Here is a 25,443-nt window from a genome sequence, read left to right on the forward strand (position 1 = left end):
GGCATTCATCAGTAGCTTTATTTTTGTTTACTGAACAAAAACGAAGTCAGAAACTGACAACCTGATGCAATATTTTTGCAGCTGTAGAAAGGAAGCTGTAAATGGTGACTGTAGGCCCAGCCAGAGCACGTTTGCTTTCCGTGTGTTCTCAGGGTGGTGCTTTAGGAGAGTGGTTTCCACCCTTCAGACCAACACATCCCCTCCTGCAACCCCACTTCCCCAGCCCAAGTCCTGGACAAGTGCAACAAAAGCAAAAACCGATGACTTCGACACAAAGGAAGTGGGTCCCAGGGAGAGGCATGTTGCTTTGGACTGGGATTACTTGCTCGGACTTCTGGGGTCTTGTTCCTCAGAGGAACAAATTGGGCTTGGGAGAATGCCATCCCCGGGCATGGGGTGAACTCTCAAATGTAGGCTGTAGGCTCTCTGTGAGTCTACCTCATGTTCAGTACTTTGAGATGTCGAGAAGAAAATGAGAACAAGATGGACACAGAATAGTCGTGTAAAAGTGCTTTGTTAAATGCCAAGTAGAGGTTACAGATAACAGGAATCCAGAATAAGGTAAGACATAATTTGATAGTTCTTCAAAGCACAAAGTCCTTCAAACCTCATCTGTTTATGATCCTGACGTAAAGGAAAACAAAGACAGATGGCACTACAGAGGTCATTAATGAAACCAACACAGAGACACCCATTGGTCCTTTGTCATCAGCACTACATAATTATAATCTTCTTGTTCACCCCAGAGATTTCCATTGTACCTTTTCCTCCAAATCATCCTCAGTGCATTTATAGGGATAATATTCTTTTTCATGACATTTTAGATAATAAAGGACAAAATACAATGTAGGAAGTAAAACACAGAAACAGTGAATCTACTGGAATGTGTAGTTAATATAGGAAGGCACTCAAGAGGACAAGAGACAAGTTGTTGGAACAGATGGATGTTAAACAAGGCTTGAGGTAGGGAAGTAATTTAAGTAAAACCTTCAGAGTCAGCAGAGGTGAGGGAGGCCAAGGCATGCTCTTGTGGTAGGGGATGGACTGGCAAGAGCAGTTACCACATGCTGGAACTCACTCAGATTGCAAGGGCGGGGGGTTGGCCATTGAGTCTCATGGCACTGCCCTGCCCCAGGCTCCCGCCAGCCTCAGAGCTCACAAGTAGTACATGCCACTTTCAGTTAGAAGATTCTAGAGCTCGACTAGCTGGCTGAGGTCAGGGAGGAAACTGTTGGTGGAATAGGTGTTAAAGAGTGAGTAGAATTTGGGAAGATATGAAAAGGAAGGATAGCAAGATTGCTGGGGGAAAAAATCTCGGAATTTGTTAATATCGAATGGGTGGCATTCTTGGTTGGGGGGTCACAAGTAGAAATGTTCACTGCCATTTATGTGTGTGTATAGCTAGCTATTCATTTGCTTTTCTAGGTTTTTTTTATTCTTTGGTGGACTGGTGTCCCAGAAATATTTAATCAGCCACAAGAATGCTTAAAGTATAGCAGAAAAAGTGAAAACAACAAAATCACATGAATTAAAAGCAGAAGTAAAGAAAAAACAAAGGTGGGAAACTAACGCAGCCAGAATGAGACCAGAAAAATCATGTTATGCAAAGTCCTATCCTAGGACTCATCTTGAGTGCCTGTGATAATCTAATACAAGAGCCGACACAGCAGGCCAGTGATCCTAAGAAATTAACCTCCCTTCATACTTCCCATTCTTCCCCCTTCCCTCCCTCTGCAGATGTTTACTATGCCAGGTCCTAGAATACAGAGCGAGCCAGGCCTGGTTACTGCCCTCGTGAAGCTCACGGTCTAATAATATGGCAACTCAGAGCCAAGAGTCGGTAGTTTTCTCTGCTGTCTCACTGTTAACTCCTTGCCAGGCACGTACCTTCAATTTATGGAAAGATGACGTAGACCTTTCCCAGGTCCTTTAGGTAACCCAGAGTGACAACTTTGCACAGAGAAATAGCCCATTAGCAACACGGCAGAGTGAAAAGCACATGGCATCAGAGGGTCAGAGACGTGGTCAAAAGTCCTCAGCTGGAGTCCCATCCTGGCCAGTCTGCAATCGTGTGTCTTGGGGTAAGTCATATAACTTCCATGGGACTCCACTTCCTCCTGTGAAGGATCCAGATGATCAATCCTGCCCTGCATACCACACAATACTGTGTGAGAATTAAACATCACGGATGGATCTCTTCCATTGGTCTGAGACACTAGGCTGCATACACATAACTCTAAAACAAAACAAAAAACAAACTTCATTGCTTTGCAGATCAATCCAGGAACATCAGAAGCCATCATTTCTCATGCAGTGTTGAGCCATCATGTAGACTCTGGGTATTTAGGACAGGTTTCCTGTGGTTTCCAGGAAGCCTCCTTTCCCAGAGGTGGACCTCATCTGAATTCCTAAAGCCAGCTGGGAGTAAAGGGGATGATTGCAGCTCCAACTGTTCCCCAGGTTTCAGTTCCATTTATTTAATATGTTGTTCAGACATTCTATAGAGATTTTCTGTGCCACCCTGTTCACACAACAACTGCTCCTTAGTGGGGACAGGCTGGAAATGAGAGCATGGGCAAGTCCACTCTGGAACAGCATGAAGTCTTCTTCCTAAGCATGTACATTGTCTAATCCTCACTTGCTTATTGGACAGATTAAAAGGAAAATCAGCCTGCCATTTAGCCTTTGATGTGAAACTCTTGGATAATGTTTCCTTTGGCCATTTATGTAGCAATGAGGAACTTGAAACCAGCATGGCCCCGGCCCCACTCCTGCTGGAGCGTGAACGCCTCTGAATGGCTTCAGGGTCTTTTGGCCCAGCTTTTTAGTGTTTCTCAAGATCAGGTCCCCATCCTCCTTATCAGGAAATAAAATACATGTTACTGACCAAGTCTGCTTGAGCTGACTAAATTCTTTTATAACAGTTTTGTTGCCGGCCCTCCCAAGTCAGTCCCCAATAAGGATCCTCCTGGCTGGTGTCATTAGAACCAACAGAATGAGACTGAGTTTGGTTTAGAAGCAAAGAAAAACTATTCTTTGATCAAAAAACCAAAAGATGTGAGCTCTGGATCTAGAGTCCACGGTCTCTCAGACAGGTGGGGCTGCTTTATAGGGATCCTGCCAGCTGGGAGCGGGCGGGGTTGCGGCTCAGTTCACGGCTCTGGACCACAATGCCTCGGGCAGCGTCTCTGCGTGGGCTGCCGCCATCTTGAATAGCAGTGTTGTGCTTGGTGCTGAGATACTGGGGAAGCCCTTTCATACTCAGAACTCTGGTCTGAAGGTCTAGGTGCAAGGCCTCTGTCCTTGGCCCCTGGAGGCAAGTGAAACCAGGCTAAGCACCAAGAAAGTGAAAAAGTTAGACTTTGTTTTATTAACCAAACTCTGTTTTTCTTTCCTGGATGGTTAATGGGCTGTGCTAGTGACAACTCCCTCTTCTTTTATCCTGATCCTCATTTTCAAGGGCGCAGGCCCTAGTCTGTAACCATTTCCTGCTGATTTGGGGCATCGTCAGAACCCAGGGTGGAGGAGCAAGACTTCTCCCCATTGCCTTCAGATACGCTTGATTGTCCCAGGCCTCAGCCCTGACCATTCGCATCCCTGAGCAACCACCAAGTTTCTAACCTTGGAGAGTGAGGATACCAGACAATTTAAGGCAGCAAGAGATCACTGGTAGCCTTTATCTTATCACCCAGACTCCATCTTATTTATCCCAGGGACCCCAGTGAGCTTCAACGGTGGCCATTTCCCCAGCCTGTTTTTCAGAAATGCACACCTGGTTTCAAGTAGGATAAAAAGCACAGCAACCCAGGTGCCCCTGAGCGGCAAATAGGGACGCCTCCTATCCCTACCCCTTCTGGAGCCAAACGTGCGGATTCTAGGACCCTGGGAAGACTGCTCTCTTTCTGACTCCAGGCAGATGCATCCAGTTTGTGGAAGGATAATGTAGGACCTTTGCCCAAGTCCTCTTGGTTGATAACCTAGAGTAAAAAACTCTCAGGACTCCCACGGGGTAGCCAACGGATAGCAGTAAATGCGAACACAAGCAGTTTGTTAGCTTGCCAGAGCTTGGCAAACCCAAGGGAAGAGTCTGTTTGTTAAACAGCTGGGATCCTAGTCTCCATTTCCCAAGTGAGGTTCATTCATAAACAACACAGTGTTCCTGTAAAATTGAATAAATTCCAGATGCCACTTGTTAATATAATTAGCTCATGTTCCCTAGTGGCCTGAGGGAGGTGTAATGCCCAAAACGCTCTCAGAGCCTGCAGTCATGTCCTCTTCCATCCCGTAATTGTGTGTGCTAAATGAAATGCCAAGGGTGCGGGGGGAGGGGGGCGGGTTGGCCGGGGGGGGGGGGGGGGGGGGGGGGGGTGGGGACAGGAGCTTGTCAGGCAAAGACTGGGGACTAGGGTGTGTGTGTGTGTGTGTGTGTGTGTGTGTGTGTGTAGAAAATTGCCCATCCACCATGTGTTCCATCTTTTAAATTCAGATCTGACATGCTAATTTAGGAAAGGGAAGCCTGTTAGTAATATAAAGAACTTCTCTACTGGGCAAAGGCAGAGAATCCTAAAGTGTTTCATGTATCACCAGCTATGGGCCCTTGGAAAATCAGTTAGCCATCCTAACCCTTAAGTTTCCTCAGGTGGAAAACAGGGCGATACAATCATCTACCTCTCATCGTTGTCAGAAATGTGGAACCAGAAAGTGCATGTACATAACTGCATGGTAAGAGCTCGGAAAAAAGGTAACACCTGTTGGAAATGAACAAATACGTAAGTGTTCACGCAAGCCACAGTCCCAGAGAAGCTGTTGATCTCACATTGCCTTCCTTGGTCTAGCACATCGAGGCCTTGGTCTCCCATGTGAGGGAGGCCTTCAGGGGTGGTGTGGGAACCAGGAACCTTGGTGAATGCGAGGCGGTCAGAGGATAATAATCATGCAGAACCGCACCTGTGCCCACTCAGTTTTGCTGAATCCCCAAGATCCAGGAATTTCTTACCCGGGAGATGTCCTGGCACCCACTTGTTTAAAAGCACAGGTAGCAAGAAGGGACACATGGGTTAGGGAAGCCAGTGTCAACTTAGAAGGGTTTTTTGTTTGTTTGTTTTTAATAATTGGCTACACCAGGTCTTAGTTGCTGCCCGTGGGATCTTCAGCCTTCATTGCAGCATACAGGAGCAGCATGTGGGAGCTAGTTCCCTGACCGCGGATTGAACCCAGGCCCCCTGCATTGGGAATGTGGAGTCAAAGCCACTGAATCACCAGAGAAGTCACTAGAAGAGAGTTTTGCCACCTTGTGCAGAATAAATGTGAGTTGTGTTGATGTTATTTTTTATTATATGTATAAGAGAAAATAATAGAATATTATTGTTATTATTGTTGTTATCATTGTTCTCTAATTCAAGGAACTTGACGGCTTTTTTTTTTCTTCTTTTTTTGTCTGGAAGGGGAATCACTGGTCTAGTTTGAACATTTAAATGGGAGCCCAGGAGGGATTCTCAGGGAGGGGATGGTGTCACCTGTGGAGGAATAGCATTCTCAAAGATCTCTCGCAAACTACAGAGCATGAACTCTCCGCCAGCTCTTGGCCCTTTCCACGGAGCTCAGGCCCAAATGCTGGAAAACAGGAGCCCTTGCCAAGGGTTTAGCTACATCAAATCCGCTCAACCCGAAGGACTGCAGAGGGCAAACCTGAAAAAAGCCCAGAACACATTCCTCTGCTGCCTGTTTGTTCTGTTTCATTCCCACAAGAAACGGTTATTCTTATGAACTGGATACAAGTCTCACCCACAAGAAGAATCGATAACCTTAAAAAACCTGGGGAAAATAAAACCACCCTGGCTTGGGGCATCATAACCCAGGATTCTGATTTGGCTTTTTTTTTTTCCTTTTCCTTCTCAAAGATAACAAATAAATTAATGCGGAAAGCCACATCCATATTGGAAAGGCTTGTCTCTTTTTCCACATACCCTCAGCGATATCGAGGGCTTTGTGATAAATACGTTTGTCGGGAGTTCTTTTCAGGAAACTCAACCACAATTTTAGTCTTGTCTATTCAACACATTGTTCAGAAATGTTTTGGTAACCTTTAAAATCCTACTCTAGGAGAGAGTTTCCCATACACTTCAATTAAGTTTTTTCCTATTTTGAAGGTCATTAAGACTTTGGAAGATATTCTTATACGTGACTTTGAGTCATGAGTCCGTGTCCTCAGCTGAAGAGGCAGGAAGGTCCACGGACGTGAGGAAAACGTTCCACCAAACTGTGCTGTGCCAGGGCCTCGCTGGTCAGGAAGGGGAGCCTGGGGGTGTTGGACACAGCTGAGTACTAGCAAGGGCTCACTGATGAGAAGGGTTCCATCTGCTGTGGTTGATGCCAGGGTGTGACCAGACCTAAAGTAATGAGGGTAGGGGACCCACTCCATGGGAAGGTTATGAGAAACTCTGAAGGGAAAGGGGTTGATCCTCCCACTCAACCGAAACCTCGTTGTAACAGGGACTCAGGTATTTGTACACCTATGTTCACAGTAGTGTTATTTACAGTAGAAACAGAAGCAATCCAAGTGACCTTGAGTGGATAAATAAAATGTGCCATAAAACCCTAAATATTCATTGGAAGGACTGATGCTGAGGCTCCAATACTTTGGCCACCTGATACGAAGAGGCAACTCACTGGAAAGGGCCTTGAGACTGGAAAAGATTGAAGGCAGGAGGAGAAGGGGGTGACAGAGCATGAGATGGTTGGATAGCATCACAGACTCAATGGACGTGAGTTTGAGTAAACTCTGGGAGATAATGAAGGACAGGCAAGCCTGGCATGCTGCAGCCCATAGGGTCACAAAGAGTTGGATAGGACTTAGTGACTGAACGACAGCAATGCATACAATGCAATTTTACCCAGCCTTAAAAAGGAAGGATGCTCTGACATATGCTACAACTCAGATGAACCTTAAAGACATTTTATTAAGTGAATCAGCCAGTCACAAAAGAAAAATATTGCGTGATTCCACTTATAAGACGTACCAGAATTGTTCAAATCCACAGAGATGGAAAGTAGAAGACTGGTTCCTGGCAATGGGGGAGGAGGAAGTGGGGAGTTACTATTTAATCGGTGTGGAGTTTCAGCTGAAAAGGATGAAGACATTCTGGAGATGGATGGTTGTGTTGGTTGCATTGCCGCCAAACTATACACTTCAAAATGGTTAAAATGGTACATTTTATGTATAGTTTATCACAATTTAAAAGACCCTATTTGTAAAAATATTTGATAATTTCCTATATATGGGACTTCCCTGGTGGTCTGGTGGTTAAGAATCTGCCTCGCAATGTAGGGCACAGGGTTTGATTTCTGGTCAGGGAACTAAGGGCTTCCCAAGTGGCTCAGCAGAGAAAGCAATGGCACCCCACCCCAGTACTGTTGCCTGGAAAATCCAATGGATGGAGGAGCCTGGTGGGCTGCAGTCCATGTGGTCACTGAGAGTCGGACATGACTGAGTGACTTCACTTTCACTTTTCACTTTCATGCATTGGAGAAGGAAATGGCAACCCACTCCAGTGTTCTTGCCTGGAAAATACCAGGGACAGGGGAGCCTGGTGGGCTGCCGTCTATGGGGTGGCATAGGGTTGGACACGACTGAAGCAACTTAGCAGCAGCAGCAGCAGCAAGTGGCTCAGTGGTAAAGAATCTGGCTTCCAGTGCAGGAGACACAGGAGATGAGGGTTTGATCCCTGGATCAGGGAAGATCCCCTGGAGGAGGAAATGGCAACCCATGGAATTGCCTGGGAAATTCCATGAACAGAAAGAGCCTACATGGAATCACAGAGTCGGACACAATTCAGTGAGCATGCATGCATGCACAGGGAGCTAAGATCCCTGTGGCCACAGAGCAACTAAGCCCATGTGTTGCAGCTACTGAGCCTGCACACTCTGGAGCCCATGTGCCGCAATGAAAGATCCCACGTGCTGCAACTAAGACCCGATGCAGCCTAATAAAAAATTCATATACACTTGGGGTGGGTAGTATTGTCTCAAAACACTTGCATTTTAGCAGGAGAGAAACCTTAGATCAAGGCTCTTTATCCCAGCTGGTACAGGGGGAACTTAAGGCATTGCCACTGACAGCATCTCTTCTTGAACATTCTTTCTCAGACACATACCTGGCTTTCCTCCCTCAGCAGAAGCAGAATCACTAGAGGTCAAGCGTATCTGTGCTGACATGCAACTTCCTGTGTTGGGTCTTCTCCAATTCTAATAGGCTGTTTTCCATCTTTAACTTTTATTTGGTTTCAGTTTCTTTTTAACGAATCCCAAGCTATTCCTCTTTTTTGTGATTAAGACTGAATTTGCACTGAAAAGTCCCTTTTGCATGTGTGAATGCTCAGTTGCTCAGTCATGTCTGACTCCTTGCAACCCCATAGACTGTAGCCTGCCAGGCTCCTCTGTCCCTGAGGTTTCCCAGGCAAGAACACTGAAGCGGGTTGCCGTTTGCTCCTCCAGAGGATCTTCTCAACCAAGGGATCCAACATGCATCTACTGTGTCTCCTGCATTGGCAGACAGATTCTTCACCACTGTGCCACCTGGGAAGCCCGAAGGTCCCCTTGCTACCCACTTAATCCTGAAATGGCTAAAACCTTGCTACTCAAGCTCAGAGTTACAAAATACTCAGTTACTGAGAACTCTTTTCCAAAAGCACAAGTATATCTTCTAGAGCCTATGGTTGAACATGCAGATTTAAACAGAAAGGACAGATTCAGGCAGGGATTATATAATAGAATGTTAAGCATTAAAGAGGACTTTTGAGATTATTCAGTCTAATGCCCTCATTTTGCACATGTAGAAAGTGAGCCAAAAAGAGAGATGACTTCCACACGGTAAACCTTTCAACCCAGGTCTTAGGACTTGAGTCTGCTGCTTTTTCTCCCCTGCCTCCTGGGGTAGAATTTTAGAAAAATCATTATACTGAATCCCCCATATTACATTACAGAAGTGAAACACAGTCATTGATTGCAAATGTTTCCAGAAGTGTTCATGAGTGTCTTTTAATAGAGCACATTGGCCCATTAGTGCCCACTAAACACATAATCACTCCATTTACCAGATTAGCTTGAAGAAAGCAGGGTTTGAAGGGCAAGGGATCCGAGACAAGAAAAGTCTTTCTTGTGTAGAGAAGCAGAATTGAGAGGAGAAGGTGCTGGGACCACGGCGGGGTGAGCATAAAAAATAGCAGGTTGAAGACTTGGCTCTGAAAACCCAGATTTTACTTACTGTTCGATAAGTAACAGTGTGACTTGGCCCAATCCCCACCATTCTCAGAACTCAGTTTTATCTGTAAACAGGATCTTCCATCAGGAGGGAGGAGTCATCCTGGAGGATAGGAGTCCTTGAATCTGGTTTCAGACCCATTTTGGAGACTGGGTTAAAAGCACTGCCCCATTTTTTCTGGACTCAGGTAGGACCTGGAAATCTATGTTTGTGGTTCATCTTATTTTAAATGTGAGTTATTTTGTTGTTTTTGAATTATTACATGCAATGGATTAAAAAGTTAAAAAAAAAAAAAAGAAGAATTTGTATACTGGAAAGTTCCTTTCCAATGCTCTGCCCTCACGTACCATCCCTCTTGAAATAGACTTGACATCAGTTTCTTGATCTTTCCAAAGGTGTCATTGATGGTTTTAACGTGTGACCCAGGTGATTGTGGTACAGCTGCTTTGAAGACAGGCATTTGGGATGTCTGCTCTAGAGTTTCCCTACTGCAGATGAGGGAAATAAGGTTGGAGACATTAAAATATCACTCCCCGTGGAGTGTTTGGGAACTGACAGCAGTGCTGCTCTCCGGTGGTCTTGAATCTGTGCTTGGAGTGTCTTAAGGCTTCTGCTTGCTATTGTCATTATCTCGCTGAGGGCCACTGCTGTGTGGGACTGAAGGGCTATGGTGTCCACCTCTGAGCATGGAACCTTGCCAGGAAGGGTCTCCCACACTTAGAGCCAAACACCAGGCTGGGCTTCAGAACTGCTGTATAAACGACTAGGGGACCCCCAGGCACTGCCTCAGAAGGAAGCCTGGCAAGGTGAAAAAAGGCATCTCCCTCCCACACCCCTGGGAAGAGGAGCACTCCACTACAGGCACCACCTCTTTCCCTTCTCTCTCTGTCTTTTGTGGCATCAAAAAGTTAAATGCAGGAAATGTTCCCCAGATTGACTGATTTCATAACTGGAAAATCTTCCCAGAAAAGGAGCTGGAAATTCTAGAGAGTAAAGAGCCTTCACTCCTGATATTTAACTTAGTAATGGCCTTCAGGATCTTCCAGCAATGGTCCCAGCAACCCTTCGTTTCCACATACTCCTGCCCTTAGCTAATAAATAACACAGTGAAGCTTCACCAGGGGTCTGGTTTTGGACAAATTATCTTTTCAACACTTGGATCAGTTTACTTCATAGCTTGGTTGTTTCCTGTTTCTCAGCATCCAATTGGCTCGCCTTGGAGCTGGCTGTGAGTATAGGCTTTGTGTGCAAGTATACGAAGAATTCCTTTGCATTACTTAAAATCCAACGTTCCCCTCTCTAGAACTCCCAAGGGGCAGCCCTATGCAGTGGGAGGGGCCCTGACTAGCCGTCCAGGCACCTGGGTTCTGGTCCCAGCTGCGCGCTGACTCCACACCCTCGGGGCCAGCTTCCTGCTCTGCACATGCTGGCGCCTCTCCTCCATGCAGGTTCCCCATGTTGCACTGTTCCATTTTAGTCTCATCACTGCCCTGAGAAGAGGGCACATGAGTTCTGTTTGATTGATGGCAATGAGATTTGGGAGGAATTTGTGGGCAGCAGTATATGGACTCGTGTTCCAGGCGTTGTTCCATGCCATCAGGAGAAGTGATGGGACCCTAACCCCCAGCCTCTGCCCAGCCACACATCTCCATCACCACATCCTCCCCCTCCTCTCCTCCTCCAACCCCAGCTCACTCTTTTGTTATTGTTCCCACTCTGCTCACTGATGCTCACTCCCCACCCACCCAGAACTTGACCCCATATCCCTTGACTTCCCCTCTCTTCCTGTCATTTACTTATACGTTTCAGCAGAATGACTGCCCTGTGCTCCATGTCAGGTATATACTAGGTGCTGGGACTACCTAGCCAGTGAGATGTGCTGGTTATCTGGAGCTCACAGTCTAATGTGAGAGACAGAGAAGTAAATACATCACCATAATATCATAAATGCTGTTCTAGGAAGAAGAAAAGTTGCAATGGGAAGGCAGAGGAAGAAAGGGATATATTTTTATTTGAGCAGGAACTAAGGTGAGTTTTGGGGGGATATTTTGTAGAGAAGGTGACATTTGAGTTTTTTTAAATACCTCCCTACTACCAAAAGTATTTTAGAAGGATGAATACTGGGTAGAGACCAGGGAATGAGAACATGATGAATTATCATGAAGCCTGCTACATATCAGGCACTTCTTACCTGCCCATTAGCACATTGCAAGGAGTTTCAGAGGCATATCCAAAGCTCAGAATCTTACTTAACTTCTTACTGACTCTAGGACGTTAACTTCTAGGGGAGAAAGAGTACAGATATAAGCAAACGAAAGAAACCCAAAGTACCTGTAATCAACCTCAAGGGTATTCTGAAGAACACAAATCCTCCCATGGGCAGCAACACCAGGCAAGTAGAACTTTACCTGCTAGAGACAGGACCTTTCACCTCATGGGTGCCCAGTGCTTCCACCTGCCAGGCACTGCAGTGAGCTCTGGTGTAGCACCACCAACCAAACTTGGCTCCCACCTTCCAGAGGTTTGGTTTGATTTATGCTTTTTGGATATGCTTGCACATTGTCACACCAAATGACATTAATGGAAATGGATGAGAACTTACTAATTGAATTAAAGAGTTTATATTCATTGCCTATTACAAGAATCCTTGCACTTAGCCAAGTGGGACTGTTAGAAGAGACAAAGTCAAAAGTGATAGTAAGACTGAGTGTGGAAGAAGGTAGGCTTCAAATTCTGGCTCTGCTGTCTGTTGTGACTTGAGGCAAGATGTATATCCTCTGTATCTCCTGTTCCTTTCCTATACAACTGAGGAGAGAGAATAATAAATAGTTTGCAGTGCTGTGAGGATTTATAAAGTATGCACCCAACAAACTAGGAGAAAATATTTGCAACATATGTAACAGTCAAATTATCAGTATTCAGAATATATAAAGAGCTTCTGGAAATCAATAAGAAAAAGACAAGCCAATAGACTGCTGCTAAAGTATCACCAGATACTTTCAGTTTTCACAATGGAGCACTCTTGGCCAAAGATTTTTTGGGGGAGGGGGAGAGAGTCAGCTGTCTAATTAAAGTTAATACCATATGGTGCCCCTCATCAGTGTCCTTTATAAAAAATATACGTGTGTGTGTATATATATATATATATATATATATATATATATAGTGCAGTAAGACAGCAACTATACAAAATAGCTAAAATAGATTTTTGGATCATACAGTATGTATCTTGGTTCATGTTCAAAATCAGACTGATCTTTGAAACTAGTGGTTTTTAATCAAAGGTTGCTTTGTACGAGGAGTATAATGTGTGCACTGCTCTTTTAAAACAATGTGAGCACTTGGGTGTGTTTTTGTATGATTGAGCCCATTCATAAGTGTGAACATGTTAGAAACAATGTAGACTCACAAAATAGTAAGTAGATGTGATCTCAGTTGTAAATAGAAAAATCTAATTCAATAAACTCAGTATCACCCCTTCCAAAAACTATATTTTCTTCAATAGAAGAATAAACATAAAGGCCAGTTTAGTTAGCGTATGAAAATATCCTCATTCTTAGCAGCAGTCTCAGCAGTGCAGATTCCCAATGATGAGATGCCATTAATATTGGTTAAATATACTTTTGTGTAGCTGTCCCATAAAATAAATTACACTTACTGACTCCTTTCCACTGCTGGGCAGAGGGAAAATTGTTTTTAAGCACAATGTTAACTGAAGAAAATTTATTGCAGAATAATGCATAAAGCATGATACAAGGCAGATTGAAACATACACAAACATATTCTGTATGTCTATAGTGCACTTGTATTCTGGTAAATGTCTAGAAAAAGACTGAAAAACATTCCCACCAAATGTTTATCAGTGGCTACCTCAATGAAGAAAGCTGAGCGCTGAAGAATTGATGCTTTTGAACTGTGGTGTTGGAGAAGACTCTTGAGAGTCCCTTGGACTGCAAGGAGATCCAACCAGTCCATTCTGAAGATCAGCCCTGGGGTTTCTTTGGAAGAAATGATGCTAAAGCTGAAACTCCAGTACTTTGGCCACCTCATGCAAAGTGTTGACTCATTGGAAAAGACTCTGATGCTGGGAGGGATTGGGGACAGAAGGAGAAGGGGACGACAGAGGATGAGATGGCTGGATGGCATCATGGACTCGATGAATGTGAGTCTGAGTGAACTCCGGGAGTTGGTGATAGACGGGGAGGCCTGGCGTGCTGCGATTCACGGGGTCGCAAAGAGTCAGACACGACTGAGCGACTGAACTGAACTGAACTGAACTGAACCTCAATGGAGGGGCCCGCCATGGTTGGTTGGTGGGAACTGTCAAACAGCACTTTAGCTCTATCAGGAAAGTTTCAATTTCTTATAAGAATGTGTTCATAGGTTAGTTTAAATGAGTCCTTGTTGTTGTTAAGTCACTAAGTCATGTTTAACTCTTGCGACCCCATGGGCTGCAGCATACAAGGCTCCTCTGTCTTCCACGATCTCCTGGAATTTGCTCAAAGTCATGTCCATTGAGTCAGTGATGCCATCCAACCATCTCATCCTTTGTCACCTTCTTCTCCTCCTGCCCTCCCAGCCTCAGGGTCTTTTCAATGAGTCAGCAGGTCACATCAAGTTGTCAAAGTATTGGAATTTCAGCTTCAGCATCTGTCCTTCCAGTGAATATTCAGGATTGATTTCCTTTAGAATTGACTGGTTTGATCTCCTTGCAGTCCAAAGGGCTCTCAAGAGTCTTCTGTAGCACCACAATTCAAAAACATCAATTCTTCAGTGCTCAGCCTTCTTTACAGTACGACTCTCACAATGGGTACATTAAGTGAGGAAAAATTTAGCATCTATATAAGAATTTATCTCAGCACGAGGTATGGTTAACATTTGCAGCTCAGAACCTGGACTGTCCCATGCATACCTTGGCTCCACCATTTACTCTGAGCTTAACCAAGTCATCTAACTTCTCCTGCCTTAGTTTCCTCATTCTTGATGGAAGCATAATAGTAGAATTTTCCAAGGGCAGTTGTTATGCAGATAGATGAATCAATACATGGGAACAACTTAGTGCCTGGCATGTAGAAAGGCTTAATAATATAGCTTTTACTATAATTGCTGTCCTTCCTATAATGGGGTGGCAAAAACCATCCCATATGGGAGACAGAAGGCCCACATTTAGCCCAGTGACCTTCTATAGACATGGGAACTAAGACCAGAGAGATTCAGTGACTTGTCCAAGTGATACAGTAAGCTTTACACTCCCGATTCAGATTCTGGTTCCCAAGTCTTAGTGCTCTAATAATACAAAATTAAATTATCCAAGGCACAAAAACACTCCGACTCAGCTTCATTTCTGTGCCTGTAAAATGTTAATGTCTTTTTCTTTATACACATCTTACCAGACTTCCTTAGGAAAAATGTAACTCTAGTAAAAGCCTAACTCATGGCCTGAGTATTTTGCTTGAGGGTAGAGGTGAAACACATCCTGGTTGTGGTGATTCTCCTGTTCCAAATCAATGCTCCAGGGAAATAAGTCACTAATTAGTCTTTGAATTTCAAAGCACGTTCATATATTATCTCATTTGGTCTCCAAGACTCCGTGAGGCAGGTATTGTTATTATTCACAAATTAAAGAGGGGGAAATCAAGATGCAGAGCATTCAAGTAGTGTGCCCAGGAGTTTTAAAGAAGATTTAACTTTCTACTAAATTAAATGGCATGTTTTAAATTATTTTTTTTAATTTAAGCAGTGAAAAAGGTTTGGAATATGGTCTTTGTCATTTTTGCAGAGCTGGGATAAATATGTTAAAACACAGTCCATGAGAACATATATTTGTGCTCCTCCATCCATGGGATTTTCCAGGCAAGAATACTGGAGTGGGGTGCCATTGCCTTCTCCGAGATACTCTCTAACAGAACTCAAATATCTTGCCGTATTGACAGAATTTGCACACTGATGTCCATCTGAGAAAAAGCAGTGAAACAATATTTTCACTCGATTCACCAAAGGTCAAAAGTATCATTATGAAACAGTGATCATACTTTCTAATGTTACACTTTTATTTTTAGTTTTGGATGGCAAATAAGCATGAGTAGATAAATAGAGCCAAGTAACCTTCTAAGAAAAGTTTCAAAAACTCATCAAAACATGCCAAGAATCATGTGAGGTCCCCCCTCTTCATGACATGCCAACTGTCAACAGATCCAGGGTAGCTGGAGATGACATAGAAAGATTAAAGACAAATACTCTCCTTGGGAGTCAGTGCTCATCGCTTCCAGAAGATGCTTTTGGAAACAAAGATAGTGGGCATGTGTCTGCATAGATGTATTGGTTGATCCCACTTCATCCAGTCAGACCCACTGTCCATCCGAAACTATGTGAATAGAGTCAAGCACTTAACTCTCTCTAACCTGCAAATTTAATCAAGAGAGGCTTATCAGAGTGGGAGAGATGCATCTATGGAGGCATGCACTATAGATATAAATGAGAAGAGGAAGGGGTTTGCACCAAGTTCCTTTGTCTTGAAGAAAAAGGGCATCCTTGGACTTCCCTGAAGTAAGACCTTTTCCTGTGGGGAAGGGAAACCTATCTCCTGAGAAGAAGCATTGTGCAGTCTGGAGGGTGTTTTAATGAACTTCTACCTTTGGGTACTGACAAGTGGTGAAGTGCAAAATGCAAACAGTGCAACAGAGAAATGCAAATGGGACACTTGTTTGCTCAGCAGAGCCTACCCTACTAAGTGCTTAGAAGGCTGCTGCTTTGAAGGTGATGGATGGAGCATGGGTACTCCACCTAGCCAGGTTTCAGACTCCAGCTGTCCCCTGGACCACTCTGGTGATGAGATTCTCACAGTAGCATCTGAGAATCTTTGTTTTTTTGATACAGACCTGCCATCTTTTATACGCGGCCGGAGGATGTTAGTGGCTCATCTTCCTTTCCCAGTGTCTGTAGCAATTGAGCACACTCCTCAGTACATGGGGTTTACTTTCAGCTTCTCTCCCCTAAGCGTTGGGAGCCTGGGAGGAGCTGCTGTCCTGCTGTGGTCATCCAGGCCTTTTGTCCCCAGGTTGTCCTTTCTGGTATGTGGCATGGGGCTCACAGCTCCTAGCTTGCTCTTCTTCTCACTGTCACTGTAGGACATACACCTACTGATCAGCAGAAGTTTCTCCTATGTGTCAGGTCTTGACTTTCAGTGCTTGTTGATTACGCAAGATGTCAGTGAATATCTCTCTGCTTGCCAAAAGATTTTTTTAAAAGTCTCTAACCTAAGGAATAACTTGGACAAATTTATAATTCAGTTCAGTTCAGTCACTCAGTCATGTCTGACTCTTTGTGACCCCATGGACTGCAGCACACCAGGCCTCCCTGTCCATCACCAACTCCCAGAGCTTACTCAAACTCATGTCCAGTGATGCCATCCAACCATCTCTTCCTCTGTTGTCCCCTTCACCTCCTGCCTTCAATCTTTCCCAGTATCAGGGTCTTTTCAAATGAGCCAGTTCTTCACATCAGGTGGCCAAATTATTGGAGTTTCAGCTTCAGCATCATTCCTTCCAATGAATATTCAGGACTGATTTCCTTTAGGACTGACTGATTGGATCTCCTTGCAGTCCAAGGGACTCTCAAGAGCCTTCTCCAACACCACAGTTCAAAAGCATCAATTCTTTGGGGCTCAGCGTTCTTTATAATCCAACTCTCACATCTATACATGACTACTGGAAAAACCATAGCTTTGACTAGACGGACCTTCGTTGGCAAAGTAATGTCTCTGCTTTTTAATATGCTGTCTAGGTGGTCATAACTTTTCTTCCAAGGAGTAAGCGTCTTTTAATTTCATGGCTGCAGTCACCATCTGCAGTGATTTTGGAGCCCCCCAAAATAAAGTCTGTCACTATTTCCACTGTTTCCCCATCTATTTGCCAGCAAGTGATGGGACCAGATGCCATGATCTTAGTTTTCTGAATGTTGAGTTTTAAGCCAATTTTTTCACTCTTCTCTTTCACTTTCCTCAAGAGGCTCTTTAGTTCTTCTTCACTTTCTGCCATAAGGATGGTATCATCTGCGTATCTGAGGTGATTGATATTTCTCCTGGCAATCTTGATTCCAGCTTGTGCTTCATCCAGTCCAGTGTTTCTCATGATGTACTCTGCATAGAAGTTAAATAAGCAGGGTGACAATATACAGCCTTGACATACTCCTTTTCCTATTTGGAACCAGTCTGTTGTTTCATGTCCAGTTCTAACTGTTGCTTCCTGACCTGCATATAGGTTTCTCAAGAGGCAGGTTAGGTGGTCTGGTATTCCCATCTCTTTCAGAATTTTCCACAGTTTATTGTGATCCACACAGTCAAAGGCTTTGGCATAGTCAATAAAGCAGAAATAGATGTTTTTCTGAAACTCTCTTGCTTTTTCCATGATCCAGCAGATGTTGGCAATTTGATCTCTGGTTCTTCTGCCTTCTCTAAAATCAGCTTGAACATCTGGAAGTTCACAGTTCACATATTGCTGAAGCCTGGCTTGGAGAATTTTGAGCATTACTTTCCTAGCGTGTGAGATGAGTGCAGTTGTGCAGTAGTTTGAGCATTTTTTGGCATTGCCTTTCTTTGGGATTGGAATGAAAATTGACCTTTTCCAGTCCTGTGGCCACTGCTGAGTTTTCCAAATTTGCTGGCACATTGAGTGCAGCACTTTCACAGCATCATCTTTCAGGATTTGAAATAGCTCAACTGGAATTCCATCACCTCCACTAGCTTTGTTCATAGTGATGCTTTCTAAGGCCCACTAGACTTCACTTATACACACACATATATATAATGACAAGGAAGTTTAGAACGTTTAGTGGTTCATATTAAAGGAACAGTTTGATATCCTGTGGTCACCTATTGCCTTGTATATGAGCCATCTTCCAATAACCCACTATGTTTCTGCATAATCAGTTTTCAAGATAAGAGAGTCCAGGAATTACTGGGTGTTCTCAGGTAGTTGCACCCCCATTCATCCTTGAGAAGCTTCCTCAGAATGTTTATCCCTCAGTCAGGCCTCTGATCTACAGCTTGAAGAACAGGCTGAGGTATCTGGTTTCCACTGACCTCAGAGGGAAGGCCCATGCATTTAGATGCACGGGCCACATTTGTACCAGGTGAAGAGGACAGTGTAGCTTGAAAGATTCGGTCCCTCCCATCCTGATCTGGGGAAAACTTCAGAATTCGTAAGAGCAGAGACTGCTGAGGAGTAGTTTAACTTAGGCCATTCCACTTCTCTTGCGCAATAGAGTAAGTCCAGAATAATCTGTGACAAATCACTTACATATGAAGAGGCTGTTGACTGCCCGGGAACACCAAACTCTGGCTGTCTGAGTGGCATATACATTTTCACGTAGCCTGTGGCTCTTGCTATAGAACACCAGCATGCAGGGCACTGCCACGCACAGTTTAGGTTTCAGATAGATGTGCCACTTAAAAAAGTGCCAGGGTGCTGTCTTAAGTTGCACCCATGCAAGGTAAAGGATGGAATGGGAGTGAACCCCAAACCCAGCTTTGCGTCAGATTAGCTGGGGTTTTGCTCCCCCTCCCAGACACACCAAATCACTATCTATCTAGTGAAGTTAAAGTCGCTCAGTCCTGTCCAACTCTTTGCAGCCCCACAGACTATATAGTCCATGGAATTCTCCAGGCCAGAATACTGGAGTGTGTAGCCATTCCCTGAATCAAACCCAAGTCTCCCACATTGCAGATGGATTCTTTACCAGCTGAGCTGCCAGGGAAGCCCAAAAAAGTGAAAGTCACTCAGTCATGTCCAACTCTTTGCCACCCCCTGGACTATACAGGTCATGGAATTCTCTAGGCCAGAATGCTAGAGTGGGTAGCTATTCCCTTCTCCAGGGAATCTTCCCAACCCAAGGATTGAACCCAGGTCTCCCGCATTGCAGGTGGATTCTTTACCAGCTGAGCTACCAGGGAAGTCAGTCTATCTAGGGGGATCTAGAAATAGCACTTTAAAAATCTCCTTTCAAGTTCCATCTGCCACCTGCCTTTCACTCATCATTGGGTTAGTATTTGTGAACCACTGAACCAGATTACTGTTCCCAGTATAGCAACTTCCTAGAAAATAAATTGGTTTCATCTAGAACTCTGGCTAAACCCAAGAAATATTTCTAAGGAAAGATTTTCTGTGGTCATTATGCATTTTTATTTGCCTGAAGTTGTTGTTTTTAACCACAGAGAATTTCTTATTTGTAATCAGACTAGCAACAGTTAAAAGTGAAATCTATTTCTACTTTTAGGCTATTATATATGCTTGTTGGTAGGGAAAATTCAGAACAGAATTTATACATATATAAATTCATTTTTATATATATAAATAATTAGTATTAGTCAACTAGACTAATTAAAATGTCTGACATTTTGGCTTTGAGACTATCCACCTAATACAGCGTTTCTCCAAAACAGCTACGGTTAACCCACTGAATTAGAATAGCTTTTCATGAAGAACTAACCAAAACATGCCTCAGCTTGCAGACTTTACATAACTTCCTTTTGATGGAAAAAACAGCTCTGAGTCTTGCTCCTCTGGATAGCATGGTGGTGTCAGCGACATTCCAGTTCTTTCTGTTAAATCAGTGAGAAGAGCAGATAAGGGAGGTGTGGGAGGTCATTTTCCTGGATTAATTGACAGGCAACGATTTTGTTCAAACCTTGCACTGAACCTAAATCTTTTCTTCTTCCAATTAAGAAAAGCTTTTATGGGAGGGCCTATTTGCTTTAAGATATTTTACATGCCACCCACTCCCCAATTCAGGAATAATCAGAAGTAGCCATATCACATCATAAGGCCTGAATACAGTCTCTATAAGTTGTTGAAAAATACATGAAAGTTTGTGGGAGAACACAGCCAGTGAACTGAACAAAGAGAAGAGGAAGACCCTTCTTGCATATGAGCCCAATCCCAAATTCAGAGGCTCATTCGTTGTTTCATACAACCTCTCTCAAGTGCCCTCTGTGTGCCTGACAGCAGCACTGGGGATTATAGATCTAGGGACTAACACATAGTTCCTAGAGCTAAGAACCCCTGAGTGAGAATGACAGGTATTAAATAATTACAATACTATTTGTCATTGTTCAGTTGCTCAGTCACGTCTGACTCTGTGACCCCACGGACTGCAGCACACCAGGCTTCCCTGTCCTTCAGTATCTCCTGGAGTTTACTCAAACTCACATTCATTGAGTCAATGATGCCATCCATCTCATCCTCTGTGGCCTCCTTCACCTCCTGGCCCCAATCTTTCCTGGCACCAGGGTCTTTTCCAATGAGTCGGCTCTTCACATCAGGTGGTGAACAATACTCGGTGGCAACCCGCTCCAGTACTCTTGCCTGGAAAATCCCATGGACGGAGGAGCCTGGTAGGCTGCAGTCCATGGGGTCGCTGAGTTGGACACGACTGAGCAGCTTCACTTTCACTTTTCACTTTCATGCACTGGAGAAGGCAATGGCAACCCACTCCAGTGTTCTTGCCTGGAGAATCCCAGGGACGGGGGAGCCTGGTGGGCTGCCATCTATGGGGTTGCACAGAGTTGGACATGACTGAAGCGACTTAGCAGCAGCAGCAGCTGCAGCAATGTGAATACAATCGGAATATACAGAATGACAGTTCATGAGCTGGACCTTGCATAGGAGTTGTCTAGGTAAGGAAGAGAAGGACATTTCCCTACCTCCCAAACAGTAAAAGCACAAAGGTTGACCGAGGAAACGTCATGCATTGGTAGTGACCAGTGGTTCAAGGTGGCTGGAATATAGGACTGTGAGATGTGGTTCACTTGAGGCTACATGCCCAGGTCCTAAAGAGTAGTAGTAAGTCATGCTCAGAATTTAGACATGATTCTTCAAGGAATTGTGTAGGCTTTGAAGGGTAAGATTTCTCATGGCAGGGTGGAGGAAGGGGATGAGAGTAGAGGCATGGAGAAGAAAGTAGAGGCTATGACAAAGTCAAGGTGAGTAGTGATGGGCACTTGAACCAGAACAGTGATATAGAGCAGAGAGAGAAGTCAGCTGTGAGAGCTCTTTGCAGGGTGTCTTTGACAGAATCTGATTGGGTGAGGATCAATGGACCTCAGGCTAGGAGGCAAGACGGAAAGTAACTGACCTGAGGATTGATACTGCAACATCTGGTCTCCTCTCCTCTCTCTGTGACATGGTGTTGCCCTTGTTATCTGGGATCCCTTTCCTGTTCTCTTGCTTCTGCTTGTCTTCACACATCATCCATTAAGAGCTGAAATATCACCACCATCATTCACATAGATCCCCATCGCCCCAAACTATCCTACGAATTACAAGAGCTCAGGCTATGAACAGAGGCTCATGAGGCAGCTGGTCCCTGAGGTTCCTCACTTCTCAGTCATAAAATAACAAACATTTGCACATGGTTTCACAGGCCCACATTTTTCCACATCTGTATCTCCCTAGACTCTTATAACCACCCTGACTCTAGGAAAGACAAATCTTTTTGTTTCCATTTCAAGGAAGAAGATTCCAAGGTTGCATGCACAGCCCACTCCCAGAGAAGCAGTATGGAGCAGCCTAGGAAACCTGTCCCAACAATCCAACTGAGCTCCTACTTCTTGTCTTTGTGACTTTAGGCCTTTTACCCAAACTCTCAAAATCTCAGTATCCTTCTTGGAAAATGGGGACAACAAAAATACCTGCCTCTTGGAATCACTGCACAGGCGGAAGGAAATCATCCACGTAGAGTGCTTGGCACACACCTGGTAAAGTTTCCGTGGATGTCAGCTGTTGCTTTTTTTTTCCTTCTAGTTCCAAAGTCTCAGCTATTCTCCTCTACCTCAGTGTCCCCCACTCCTGGGAGGGGGGCACTTTTTTTTCCCCAGAAAACTCTAGTTTACCACTGGGTAAACCTGCTTGCTGACAGAAGAAAAACACCCAAAGGAAACATGACTGTTTCACCAGGCCTGCTACCTCATTGGATAGTCACAACTCACACCCTGAAGTTTCTTCACATATAAAAGGGTGTCAATGGAGAGATGTTAATTTTTCAAGACTCAGGTTCCATCTTGCAGTTACAGGAAGTAGAAGTTTGATGGAGTGAAAATCAATACGTCTATGGGTCTTATAAGATGACCAGCTACTAGCTCATCCAGGGGTTTTGGCTTGTCCTGCTTTGCTTCAGAAGAAGCTGCTGTCAGAGCCATCAGGGTGTTCCCAAGATGCTGGCAGCGCTGTGCATCCGCACTGGTGACAAGACCAAGGGACCAATCAGGGTGTTCTCATTCCAGTCACTTAGCAGCTTGAAGTCTTTCTTCAGGAAAACATGTCTCCAGTTCCTACGTCAGGATCTTTGTCTGTCTCATAAGACTTTTTCTGCATGTTTCTACCTAACACTAATGATCCATAATGAACAACATAAAGATGGTAGGGGCCCAGGAGGGGGAATGAGCATTGGTGCATTATTTGGGGGCATGATGGGGAAGAATGTCATAAGGAAAATAATTCAAGAAGAAAGGAAGAGGACTTCCATTCTGCTGGGTGGAATAAATGTTTGACTGAGCAGCATTCTGTCCAGCTGGGGAAAGGCCAAGACTAATTTAACCTTTGGTCAAATGGTTGGGAGTTAGCTGGTTTCCTTTTTCCTCTTACATCACTCCCAGAGATTCAGACAAAAATAACATGGTCCCGATTATATGACATTATGGGCTCTGAAAATACACTAGGGAGGATAGTGTTGAAACCCCTTGGAGACAAATTAATCCTAGCAAGGCAACAGCTGTAAGACTGATACAAACAGAAGAAACAACAGCATATTGGTTCCAGGCTTGTTTAAGAGTTGATTTTAATCCAAGCAATTAAAAAAAAAGGTTAAAAGCACTAATTTGGGAGCATTTCTGTTACATTAAGATGGTGCTTTACGAAATACTCATCGATCCTCCATGTGTTACAGTCTGCTATTTGCACACTTTGGGATTTAATTCCAAAATTTGATTTTTTAAAATCCTTGTTGTTTAAAATTGAAATAAATGCAGTGAGAAAGAGATGAGCTCTGCTGCAGCAGAGTTTCTGTATCCTGCCATCAGAAAGTCACGGTGTGAGAATCATTGCTGTCCTAGGCCCACACTTGGCATTCAGAATTTGGGCACCTGGCCCTCCACCCTGGGCTGATCACATCCAGAGTGGACACGAGCATTTCCTGAGAGCACAGCCTGCAGCCCCTGGAGGACAACTTGCAGAACTTGTATGCACCACTGACACACCAAAATCAAAATATTTCCTCTCCCAGGGACACAGCAGCCCTCTCCACACTAGCCCACTTTGCAATTGGGCATTACTTGGGCATTACACAGTCTGAACCCCAGAATAGTAATCTCATAGCTGGAGGTGAACTCAGAGGAAGGGAACACACTTTTAGAACAAGAAGAAGTTATCATATGGCTACCGGCGTGGTCTCAGCACGCAGACTGCCTGAATCCAAATGCAAACTCAGCCCATTACTACTTGCGTGATGATGGATAGCCCACGCCCCATCCCAGTGCCTCCATGCCCCCATCTCTGAAATGGAAGTAAGAATAGCATCCATGTCACTGGGTTGCTGGGAGAATGAATGATGATGTTTAGGGAGTACTCAGTACAACTTGCCAAGTAATAAGAACACGGTGATGGAGCTGCTGTCGTTGTCCAAACCACAGTCATCTTGGAGGTATCGGTAAACTCCTGGCAAACAGGAAATTGAATGGCAGCTAGTCTCTGTGAAGCAATCTTCAGAACTGGGCTAATTTATAACCTTTCTAATCGTAGAAGCAACGATTACCAGGATAGCAGCCACAGAAGAAGTAGAGTCCCACTGCTGAGCTGGCAAGTGAGCTGAAGAGATCTAGGTCTTCTCCTGGGGCCAGGGACATGGTGTGAGCTCTGCTAAGTTTGGGGATGGGAGCAGTCATTGGGGAAGAGGAAGTGAGCTTATTTAAAAAAAAACAAAAACCAGAGGGCAGAAGTCCCAGCACAACAGGGAATGTTAAAGCTTAGAAACTGCTGTTTCCATATTCACTGACTTACACACTCCTCCTTTCACCTATTCACCCATCTGTCCATCCATTCATTCAGAAGATCTCCATTTACTCTGTGCCTGTCAGGCACTGTGCAAGGTTCTATTCATACAGAATGGGATTTTAATAGAACTAATTGCCTGGTGGCAGGGACATGTTTAAAACACAATCACACAATATTTAAAGTTGCATAATTTGTATAGTTCAAAAATAGGGCACTGTGATAGAAAATAATGGGGATCCCACTCTAGACTGGGTTTCTGATGATGAGCCAACAGAATTGACCCCAGCTCCCGGAGATTTGAACTTGTGCCTCCTGGTGTCAGATCAGCAGCCTCATGCCATCAACTCTGGTCTCCTTGATTTTAGCCTTGTAAGCTACCACCTCTCCTGCCTCTGTAACAATGCCCCCAGTGCCTAGTGCCACCCTTGGAATTGGCATTAAATTAGTACAAGATCTTCATTATCTACATGCAGAAACTCAGGCTCTGTCTAGGTGGGGCTAGCTTATCTATCGTCACATGGCAGATTGGGTCTAGAACCAGGACTCCTGAGGCTGGGTCCCCACCTCCTCCTGTGACTCAGAGCCCACACCCTAAGCCCTCTGACTTCTGATTTCTTCCCAAGAAAAGAATGATGAAAGAGGCAAGGTCTCTTAGAGAAATGTCTCCAGGAGAGATTCCTTTTGGGGAAGCCCCACTGTTGGGGGAAATCTCAATCCCTTTTTAGAGACCCTTGATTTACTCTGATCCTGCCATTTAAGAATAATACAAAGGAAATGATAAAATAAGCTATTATAGGATGTGTTAAAACTAGCCCCTTCAGAATGATACTCACCACTTCTCCATTTGCTGTGTTTGTATTCTGACTGGTTTGGCTTCCAGGTTGCTCTATTCCGGAGGGAACTTCTGAATTTTTCTGACTCATCTGTAGACCTTTTGCTAGCATAGCACATAACTTGTGGGACTTCAACCCAGATCTTTTGACTGTAGGCCCAGTGCTTTTCAACTCCAACATGTAACATTAATAACAAATTCAGGCTAGGGTACTTGGAGGCTACAGAAATGGCAAATATTTCAAATGGAGATTTCCCATAGGCAGACAGACTCAGGCAGATGGTCACTAATCCATTCAGCAAACATTTGCT

At 44.3% G+C, this 25,443-nt stretch overlaps 2 long non-coding RNA genes across 2 annotated transcripts; one reads left to right on the forward strand and one right to left on the reverse strand.

Annotated features, from left to right (window-relative positions):
- On the reverse strand, positions 1–25,443 carry LOC132660044 (uncharacterized). The gene is made up of 2 exons (XR_009601213.1): positions 25,134–25,443; positions 1–2,236 (listed from the first exon to the last, which is right to left on the reverse strand). It is a non-coding gene; the product is annotated as an uncharacterized LOC132660044 (long non-coding RNA).
- On the forward strand, positions 5,155–12,804 carry LOC132660043 (uncharacterized). The gene is made up of 2 exons (XR_009601212.1): positions 5,155–5,306; positions 9,334–12,804. It is a non-coding gene; the product is annotated as an uncharacterized LOC132660043 (long non-coding RNA).

Source organism: Ovis aries, chromosome 7 (genome assembly GCF_016772045.2).
Source record: "Ovis aries strain OAR_USU_Benz2616 breed Rambouillet chromosome 7, ARS-UI_Ramb_v3.0, whole genome shotgun sequence".
In the NCBI taxonomy this organism is placed as follows: Eukaryota; Metazoa; Chordata; class Mammalia; order Artiodactyla; family Bovidae; genus Ovis; species Ovis aries.